Raw genomic sequence first — 11189 nt, 5'->3', positions numbered from 1 at the left:
TTCCTCATCTCTTGCACTACTGTGCACAGTTATCACATGTAACACCTAGTCATCCGCTGCGTCCTTGCCATCCACGTCTAACATAAGTTCATTACCTTGACATAAAGCCAATTTGCAAAAATATAAAACCAGTGAGAGCCAATTTGCATAAACAAACAATGAACTGGCCGGAGGAAGAGGGATGATTAAGGTTGCCGATGGGTCGGGTTTGTATTGGGTACCTGACCCGACCTGAGCCTGAATTTCTGAGTATGGGCATAAAAAATGCTGAGATGACTACTATTCCGGTTGACCTGAAACCGACGTTAATAATATTCACATTAGGTTTGGGTTATTATTTTTGCTTGGTATGTGTTTTGTATGTATTTTTAGTAAAAGTAGGCATCTAAAAGTATATGTATCTGGGTTTGGGATTTTGTTTTCTTGACCCAACAAAACCAGAATCCGAATTTGACAACTTGCTATCTGGGTGACCACCGGTGCATTCAGATGGATCGGATACCTGTCCGGTTGACAGTGATAATAAGGCTGCCGTATAAGGTTAGTTCTACATATTTGGTTTTGGTTTTATCGGTTTGTTTGGTTATGTTTTGATTAACATAATCAATCTGTTAAATCTGTTCTAGGAAGGTTTCTCCTTGGGACGGTGAAATTTGAATGTTCTGTGCTGGTTCGGATGAGATATCTAGGGTATTCTACAAAACTTGTTGAGGATGGTGGCCGAGGGAGGCTATGCATCATTTTCCATGTCACCCATCAGACGTGAATGCAAGAAAAATGATTCGTATGGAACTTGTTCTAGTTGCAGATTGTTGATTTTAGGGATTGATCTATAGAAAACAAAATAAAGGGTTCTCTCTGACTCTATCTATTAAAGCTAGAACCATAACTGGGTCCTATTTTGATAACATCAACCAGACCCAGTAAAATAGCGACTCTTTTACATTAGAAATTGCAGATCTTGATCAGGACTTGGGTCAGACCTGGTTTGGCTGTGAAATTACATGAAACCCTACCAATATCTAAATACTAATTGGGTCTTATGGATCTGACCCGAATAATTAATCTGACCATTTTCTTTATTTTGAAATCTGGGTCCTACTGGATCCAATACTGGCCTTAACTGGGTCATACCCATGCAACCTTTACATTCTATACACACAATCACCTGTCTTGGAGGTCGGTTCCACTCATGCTCTGTGTCATCCCCCATCATCATCCCCCTCTTAAATTTTAAGATGCAAGTTGTTTTGATTAAGCCTGACCTTGTTAGATTCAACATGGTCGAATTAATAAGAATCAACCCCTGGAATGTAATTTTTTTGACAAAAAAAGTAGGATTTTTTTAGATCACAAAATTTTCTTTGGTCAACCATTGGTTTTTCACTAGCCAAAAAATCCTATGCACAAGTCAGATTTTGGTGATTTAAATGTCGTTCTTCACTAAATGAATGATGTAGATCACAACTATGGAGTCCGATTTGATAGAATACAATTTGCATCAATAAAATCCCAAGGAGTATGAATATATAGGGAAGACATAAGGGTGAGTGGAACCGAATTGTCTGTCATGGACTTGGTAAAATGAATGATCTGCGGCACCGTTCATCTTGATTTTCATGAGCAAGCCTTGAATGCACTTGCATTATGATTGCACTTAGTTTCCCTCCAACCCACTTGAATATGAAGTTTAAACCACTTATCACGCTTGAAAACTTATTGCTTTGCAAGCCAAACACTTTAACCATTTAGACCTTATGACATAAAATACATGTAAAATGTATTTATTGCTAATTAACGAACCTAGAACCTATATGAGTCAAGCTGAGCTAAACACTTTTTCTTTGTATTCAGCTTGCTGAGCCTATTTCATAAGTTCAAACAAGCTCTTTACAAGCTGAACACTAGCTGAGCTACGAGTGGTTCATCTTGTTTTCTAGCCCTAATTATTAATAAACAAAAGCAGTAAATGTATTTGCTGTGAAAATTTGTCATCAAGGTTTTAAAGGTTGTTGGGGATAAGAGTGGTGCCGTTTTATCTTTCATGAAAACAAGGGGAGTCTGGTGCCATTCAAGATGTTGTCCGAGGGTTCTGATACGAAGCAGGTTATATGTTCCCCCCCCGAAGAGGGCAGTTAGCTACATCTCATGATCGGGGGTCCCAAAGAGCACCACGTATGTAAGCATGTGTGTCTCGTATCCCCATGTTTGTCAACATTAATTAGCGTTGGAGTTTGATGCGATTGCAAAGACTTAAGTACCCTCTCCTATATTGGTGCAAAAAAAAATGACGGCTCTTGAAAAGGAGTGGTTGTAAAGACTTAAGTGCCCCGAAGATGATTATTTAAGACCCAGTCTCTGCACTGCAGGATTATCCGAGAAAGAAATCTCCCCTGGAGGAGGCCATGAACATCAACCCTCTTACTCTCTCTCTCTCCCTTCTATTTCTGCTTCTGTGCACATCCATTAGAAGATCATACATTGCTCCATCAAGCACCGACTGACCTGCACATTGACTGTTGTGGAGCCTGATTCAAAGTTTTTACCCTTACAGGAGGAGGGTTTGGGGGCTCATCCCAGCGTGGGTAGCATCATTCAACTCTCACTCTCTCTCTCTCCCTTCTATTTCTGCTTCTGTGCACATCCATTAGAAGATCATACATTGCTCCATCAAGCACCGACTGACCTGCACATTTACTGTTGTGGAGCCTGATTCAAAGTTTTTACCCTTACAGGAGGAGGGTCTGGGGGCTCCTCCCAGCGTGGGTAGCATCATTCAACTTGAAGAGTTGTGGAGTCTGATTTAGAGTTTTTACCCTTACAGAAAGGGGGGTCTGAGAGCTCCTCCCAGTGTGGGTAGCATCATTCAACTTGAAGAGTTATGGAGTCTGATTCAGAGCTTTTACCCTTACAGAAGGGGGGTCTGAGGGCTCCTCCCAGCGTGTTCATGGCCTTTTGCCCTTATAGAAGGGGGGATTTACATTTCGTAGAACACCCGTCACCGGAACGAGATGAACACCCGTCACCGGAACGACGGCTCCGCTGAGACCTCCTCGCTAGGGAGAGGAAGACGACATGGTGGAGCTTCTGCTGGCCATCCTCAGCGCGACTGCACCGACTGGGTTGCTGTCGAGGAGGAGGGCGAGAACGGTGACTCTTAGCTTGGGCAATCTTTCTTTTGATGATTGTGGTTGTAATGTATCGTTTAATTTAAAATGGCGAATGAAATGACAATAGAAATTGCTGAAAATTTACAAAAATAAACTAAACTCAATAACGAAGACACCACTTTTTACGGATTTGGAATATGACCTCCAGTTAGGGAGATATGGCTCTGACAAGTTGGTCCTAATTTGCGAAAGACACTACAAATCGCTATAGCGATTTGTGAATCGCTATAGCGATTTGCGGAAGACACTACAAATCGCTACGAATCGCTATAGCGATTTGCAAAAGACGCTACAAATCGCTATAGCGTTTCGCGATTTGCGGAAGACACTACAAATCGCTATAGCGATTTGCGAATCGCTATAGCGATTTGCGAATCGCTATAGCGATTTGCGGAAGACACTACAAATCGCTATAGCGATTTACGGAAGACACTACAAATCGCTATAGCGTTTCGCGATTTACGGAAGACACTACAAATACTACAAATTGTTGTAGGAAAGCCCGATAATACTACAAATCATTGTTGGAAGGCCCAAAAAAAATTTGGTCCGGGATTCGCGCCGGGGGGAGCCCCCGGACCCCCCTCCTGTAAGGGCAAAAACTCTAAATCAGGCACATAAGTAGAGAGAGAAGGGAGAGAGAGTGAGAGGGTTGGTGTTCATGGCCTTCTCCAGGAGGAACCCTTTACCTCCCTTGATTTCTTCTCTACAGAGAGAGAGGGTTTTACAGTGTTTTACGAAGAAGGAAGAAGAAGAATATGACGATGGAGCAATGTAGGATCGTCTGTTGGATGTGCACAAAAGTAGAGAGAGAAGAGAGAGAGAGTGAGAGGGTTGATGTTCATGGCCTTCTCTAGGAAGAACTCTTTGTTTCCCTTGATTTCTTCTCTAGAGAGAGAAAGGGTTTTACAGTGTTTTACGGAGAAAGAAGAAGAAGACATGTTTGTCCTTTTTTTGAACAAAAAAAGAAGAAGACTTTGAAGAGTCAACATCATCCTCGACTTTCTGGATGGAGGACATGTTTGTCCTTTTTTTGAACTATTTGTTTTTTCTTTTTTGAATGAAGGACATTTTTGTCATTTTCTCAAACCATCACTTTATGAGAAGAATAGCAATAAAGGGTACTTAAGTCTTTGCAACAACACCAGAGTCCGATGCAAAGTTATGTCAACATACACAGGAATACGAGCCCCATGTGCTTGTATACGTGGTGCTCATTCAAAGCCCCGAACATAGGCGTGGGATTCAGTGAATCATCGGGAGCGAACATACACCACCCTCTCGTTCTGATACAGCCAGTGTGAGCTGTGGGGCCCAAAAGCAAATAGATGGCGGTCAGGTGCAGCAGTGCATGCACTTTGAGCAATGTGATTGCACTTGATCCAAATTTCCCCCATCACAGGAACACCCCCTTCTAAGGGTCCGTTTGTGTCATGGAAGAGAGATTCATGGTAGCTTTTAACGTGCATCTCTCTTCCAAGGAAGATGAGTTCCAACCCCCCCACCCCCGGGAACCATTACTGTGGAAAGAGGGGGTCAAACACTGATTTTGGGGCTCCTTTTTCGTAGGAAAAGGGAGCCCCGCATTTGCGTTGCTGCTGTGGGCTTCGCTCAGAAACGCATGAAAAGCTGTGCGTTTCCACAGAAAGCCCTAGCTTTCCTAGGCACTGCCCTGAAAGGATGAATGATGAACCCTAGATCACACCGAATATATTACGACATACTTGTCCAATCACTGAACGCCTTGGAAGTGCAGGGCTCATGCATGGATGCGTGATATCAGTCCATTGAACTAAATACCTTGTAAAGGGCGGGCTGATCAGGTGCGATCACATTGCACACTTTGAGTGTGTTGCTGCACCCTCCATTTTTAGGAAGCAGATCAGGTCATGCTGAACTTTTTGCTCATGCCGACATCATGGCCGTCTGTTTGCATCTTGGATGAATGCTACGTGGTTTTGTTGACTTTTGAGCTTTTTAAAATGCAAATCGGATGGCCACGATGTCGGCATGAGCAAAAACACTCATGTTTAGCATGACCTGATCTGCTTCCCCATTCAGGTGCAATATGATTGCACAAATATTTGTGCATTAAGCACCGGATAACCCTCCCGAGACAGGCCTGTCACTTGTGGGGCGTAAGGCCTGATGGAGGTCCATCAGGTACTTAAAGCACAAAATTTGTGCCATGTGATTACACCCAATCTGAACTCCCAGTTGTGGGGCACAACAAGTGACCCATTCAAGAGTGGAACCAACAGGGATGGCAAATTTTTTGACATGGGATCAGGTCAGAGGTAGATCTATCACAATGGATGTCATTCATCTTAAAAGTGAAGGACAACTGTCAAAGAAAGTGGACAGGCTTATTATGAACCGTTCATTTTTTGGTTTTTTGGCACTCTGTTCATCTGTAACATGAATGACATCAAGAAAAAAAGCGAAACCCATCCAAGCGATTGACACACCACTTATGGTGATTTAGATCTCCAATACTATCATGAGTTTTTGAAAGATCATGTGATTAACAATAAAAGCAAAACTCTTGATCAAGTGTTATTTGAAAATTCATGCATGATAACCCGAAAATAACTCTAAAAGAAATAATGAATAACATTAGTCACAGCGTATGTACGAAGGTTACTTACAAACACGCATGATGTGAACAAGAAAAAACTAAGGTGTTATATGATTCATTCGAAAAATCTTTTAAGATGCTTTTGTCTATTTAAATTTAACAGGTAATCACTAAGGTACATTCAGACTGATCAATAAGTTTCCCTATTCATATCCTTTTGTTCAAGCATTAATGAGTTTTTAAAAGAATGTCTTTCAGTTCTTACGGTACATGACATGTTCTTAAACAAAAAAATATACGAGTATATTGTTGTTAGCTCATAATATTGTTTATTGACGTGAGATATTTTGTTAGCATTTGCGGTTAATAATAAGACAAAGATCATTTTATTTTAAGATGAACATCTAAAGTAGATTACCATGCCTCTGACCTAATCTTGAAACCTTATTGAAATCATGTTCATTTAATGGGCCTGCCTCCCTACAACAGGAATGGCAAATTAAGTTGGGGCTGATCACAATAAGAGCAGATCGGGTTTTTCAAATCACTTTAAAAAAGTGATTTAACATCCTTATCATCCATTCTAGTGATAAAGGGTCACCATAACATCATCATTAACATTTTTGGTGTTGTAGTTTTTTAGAGAGATGATGGTTAATAACTACATTAGCAGGTGACCTTCAACATGAAATTGGCTAAACTAGCTTTGGTCTTGGACAATTAACATGTCCATGCACTGGGCAAGTAAGGCATTTCTAATACTAATTACAGTACCCAATGAGAGCACAAGCCAAACCTTTAATATGTTTTCAAATATGAGTTATATTAATATATAATAATAATTAAGTTTATTAAGTTAAAATCATGACAAGTTTTTTCTTAAATCAAGTTTTTAGGTCCCCTAAAATCTCTACAACCTCTTTTTAAAAGAGTCATAGTCAATCACGTAAAAGCATTTTATGTGAGTTCTGCACTCTGTAAACGTGGGCCCCGTGCAATGCTGTCATAGCCATGTCACAACCGTTCGTTTGATCTCAACTCGTGGGCACTTGGGGTATAAGTTGATCATCAGCTCCTGGTCCATCTGGATGCAAGCCTTCTTGAGTGCATCCTTTTCCAGCCCGAGGCCAGAGCCATGTTTGATCCACAGTACTTCTCCACCACCTTCCTCCAACCCTGGGCCCGGTTCTCTGGCCACCTTGACTAGTCCATTGACTCCACTAGGTACAAAAAGGTGAAGAACTCGCTCCAGTTCTCCACGGCCTCGCCAAAGAGGTGGCGGCTCAACATGAACACGTGCACTTGCCACCCGACATGTTGAACCGGAGCTTCTCCTTGGATGGGAGCCCGAAGAAGCGGTTCGAGAGGTCGGACATGGCAGCTGTGAGCTCGGCGATGATGCCGTGATCGACCACTTGAAAAACCACCCACTGGCCTTGACGATCTGCTCGAGCACTGACGAGCGGCGGGCGGCAACATCGGCAACGAGGTCGGAGAGGGAGATGATGGGCACTGAACTGGTTGTAGGCCAACTTGGGCTGCTCTTCCTCATTCCGAATGAATGCGGGCGGGAGGAAGGCCTTGGTAGTCGATGCCTCCTGCACTGAGGTTGGTGCCATCTCTCTCTCTATATATATACACTGCAGGATGTTTAGTATCATAAGAGTGTATTTATACATATAAGATAAAGATGCTAAGCAATAAGAGTAAAAAATTTGATTTACTTTGTCAAACCACAAGTTAGGTAGGGAATCTCCCTCTCTCTCTACACCGCAGGCTTGATGTTTAGTTTCACAAGTGTATTTATACATATAGGATAGAAATGCCAAGCATCAAGAGTAAAAACTTGATTTACTTTGTCAAACCACAAGTTAGGTATGGAATTTCTTTCTCTACACTGCCTTAATATTTATACATATACGATAGAGATGCTAACCATTAACAGTAAAAAACTTGATTTACTTTGTCAAGCCACAAGTTAGGTAGGGAATCTTATTTCTTTCATCTATGTTAAAAAGTGAAATTCAGGTGCATCTAATCTTGTTTTCCCTCTATGATTTGGTGTTTCATAAAGGTTCTAGAATTTGGTTGGGGTTGCCAGAACATTTTAGATCATGGCGTCATGGTCATTGAATTGGGTGTGCACTGGTTGGTGAAAGGAAAATTCAAATACAAGTACTGGTGGTCACAATTATCATACTATTAAGCTCAAGTATGAACCCTATGAAACAGAACAAAAAATGAAGATTAGGTGCTTCTATGAAACAGAAAACAACAATTGCTTTACAATTGTTTTATAGGGTTACATTTCTGTTAAGCTCAAGTATTTCCTTTTTATCTCTATGAAACTGATAAAAAGTGAAGATAGGTGCCTCTAATCTCGTTTTTTCTATGGAGTCAAAATAGTTGTAAGGAGCAATTCTTTAAAAGAAGAAAAAAATCAGGGAGAAATACCTTTAAAACAGCACACTTTCTATGCAAGAAAACTAAATCAATGACGTGTGGCTGCGAAACTAACTGGCTCAAGCATCTCCACCGTTGCAGGTGCTTTGGTGTACATAGTTTACTCCATAAACCTTGAAGTGCATTTGGGTGGGGTTTGCTGTTTTAGGCTATGCTTCTTGCCTCTAGAAATTTTAGTAATGATGTGAGATTGTTATTCATTGAACTGAAAATTTGAAGAATAAGAATAATTATCTAGTACTTGGTCTGAGACCAGAAGACCGCTTTGGAAGATCACTATAGGGTGGTATACGCAAGAGCATCCCTCATTTTGAGGATCATTTTGGCCGTGGATCATCGAAAACCGCAATTTGGTGCCTTATGAAAGTAGACATCCGTGTGACAGGTGTTGGTGGTTTCTCTTCTTTGCAGATATCAAGGACCATGTTGGGCAGAAGTGCCTTTGGATAGCCATAATTAAGGTTTGGGGCATGAGCATGGCAGTGGGTTGCAAGAGATGAGGCGTGTTGAAAGTTGCAACAATGGCAGGTTGAAGTCAGAGACGAATGGTCTTACGTGCAAAGAGAGCTCTAACATAAAGTTACGACATGTAGTCACCCTACGGATGTTGGCCATCTCTAGTCAATCTGAGTGGGACATGCATGGTAGTTATTGCAAGAAGCTAAGGTAATCAATATGCTTTCTAGTCAGGGGCGTAGCTAGGATTCATGTGAGGGGGGGGGGGGGAAACAGGGGTGCAGCAAAAAAAGATTTATTTGTGTGATAGCCGGGGGTTCGGGGGCAGCGCCCCCGAAAAAATTTTTTTTTGAGATAAAATAAAAATGGCTACAATTATTAATAAAAATCTATTTCATATGGACAAATCAAACTATTTGCTGCAGTCAGGGCTGGGCTAAAAAATGGATAAAAATCTATTTCATATGGAATCAGGGCAGGGCTAGGACTGGGCTTTTAAAAAAAAAAAATTTTTAACTGTTTGGGGAGGCAGGACTGGGCTACAGCCCAGTCCTGCCCCCCCTTAGCTACGCCCCTGTTTCTAGTGTCCTCTGCCACTGTTCTTGTCATACTTGACATTTTGAGTTCAGAAAAAAAATTTGTGTAACATCACTTGTGGTTGTAAAAATACATGCCATCATTGGAATGGTAGTAGACAACCAAAGCGTTTGTCCTTCCGTTTTGTTACCAAAAGGCATAAAAAAACAAACCTTCTTGGACCATCTAGAACAAGGCCAAATTAATTTTGAACCAGATTTTCCATAATGGTCTCTCAGTAGACGTCTCCATTGTTGCTTTGGCTCAATGGAAACCACAAGCTGCTCTTGGCTGTCTTGAATTCTTTGAAGTCGACGTGTCAAGAGACTCCAACCCGGCTCCATCTCTTTCTACAAACAATGGCCCTTGCAAGCAATTCTTTTCCCATGAATTGTTCTTGGAGCACCTTTTGCTCTTGGCCACTCTGGAGGGAAGTCTTCACAAAAGAAATCCTTATTTTCATGGGATACCTTTGGCTGACTTACTTGGTTTAGCCTCAAACGTTGGGCAAGAAAAAAAGTTGGTGGCATTCGATGGGATGGATATTGACTTCAACCTACACTACTGTGCATCGGACAGCGGCAGTAGCGCCAGCGCGTGCGCACCTGCGCACAGCCCACCCACAGGGCCCAGGCGTGTTTTAGGCCAGCTGAACGTCTCTTTTACACGCACTTGGGCAGTTTCGCCCGTGCGTTTGTTTTGATTTTTTGAGCATTATTGGATGTCTATATTAAGAACCTGTGTGCTCGATTTCAGCCCTGGGTAAGGCTTGTAGGTAGGGTTTGCAGGCCCGATATAAACTACCCTGTAATCTAGCCATGTACACCACACGAACACGGGTGAGGGAAGACCTTAGCCAAGTTGGCCTAGTCTTGGTATACCGGTCCACAACAGTACACATATTGAATCACACACTCGAGCCTGTGGATCTTCCGAGCGGTCCTACATGGATCCAACCATGCACAGGCTTAGCCAAAGGAGAAAAAAGAGCATTGGCAGAATACGTAGACATGAAGAGGACAGAAGATGGATGCAAGTAGGTATGACAGCAGGACGGGCTTGGGCTTATAAATTAGGCCCAAGCTTGACCTGAACCAGGCCATCCCGGTTCGGCCTTTGTGTGTGTGTATATATATAAGTTATATAACATAGAATATATATTATATATAACATACAATATGATATATATCTTGTATATGTAATATATATTATATATAATATAATAAGCTGGACCGTTGCCCACCCCTAGATACAAGCATAACCAGCTCACCCTTTTGGTACATGGGTGTGTTACATGTAGTGTTTGGTCGGTTGGTTACTCATCTTTTCAAGGATATGGATTGTCATACTGATACATGTTAAGACCTGTCAGTGAATGGGGTCAAAGGATGCATAATGTAGATAACTTCCAAATATGGATATAGATGGGTGCTTGAATAGGTTAATCAAATCCCAAACTAATCCTCCTAGAGGAGTGCGGACCAAATGCACCTGATCCTTTTTACATGGAAATCATGGGTATAGGCCACATATGCTCAATCGCACCCCATAATAGAGTTTATTTGCTAGAGATTGCACTTTATATTGCGTTTTTTGAACCTAAAAACATGTTTTTTCAAGTTGTGAAATTTTGAAACGTTGTGGGCCCTCGAGTTTTAGATATCTTGAAAAGTCCTTACGTATGTTATACTAGTAAAGTAATTCAGAACTCTTATTTCACTAAATAATCCATCATATTTGCAGGTTTTGATCAACAAAATAATCTCTCCAAAGACTGATAAATTTCTCCCTAATAACAGCACATTGACCTCAAAACAGCTCTCTTATTTATTATGCACAAAATTCCTAAATCCTTCCAAGATAAAGACACCAACTTTCACAGTTTGAAAGCGATCGTTTCTAGCATAAATACCCTGTTGCAAATAAATGTTGCAGTGGTCTACGAA

Source organism: Nuphar pumila, chromosome 1 (assembly GCF_984573655.1).
Source record: "Nuphar pumila chromosome 1, dmNupPumi1.hap1.1, whole genome shotgun sequence".
In the NCBI taxonomy this organism is placed as follows: domain Eukaryota; kingdom Viridiplantae; phylum Streptophyta; class Magnoliopsida; order Nymphaeales; family Nymphaeaceae; genus Nuphar; species Nuphar pumila.
This window is presented reverse-complemented; position numbering follows the sequence as displayed.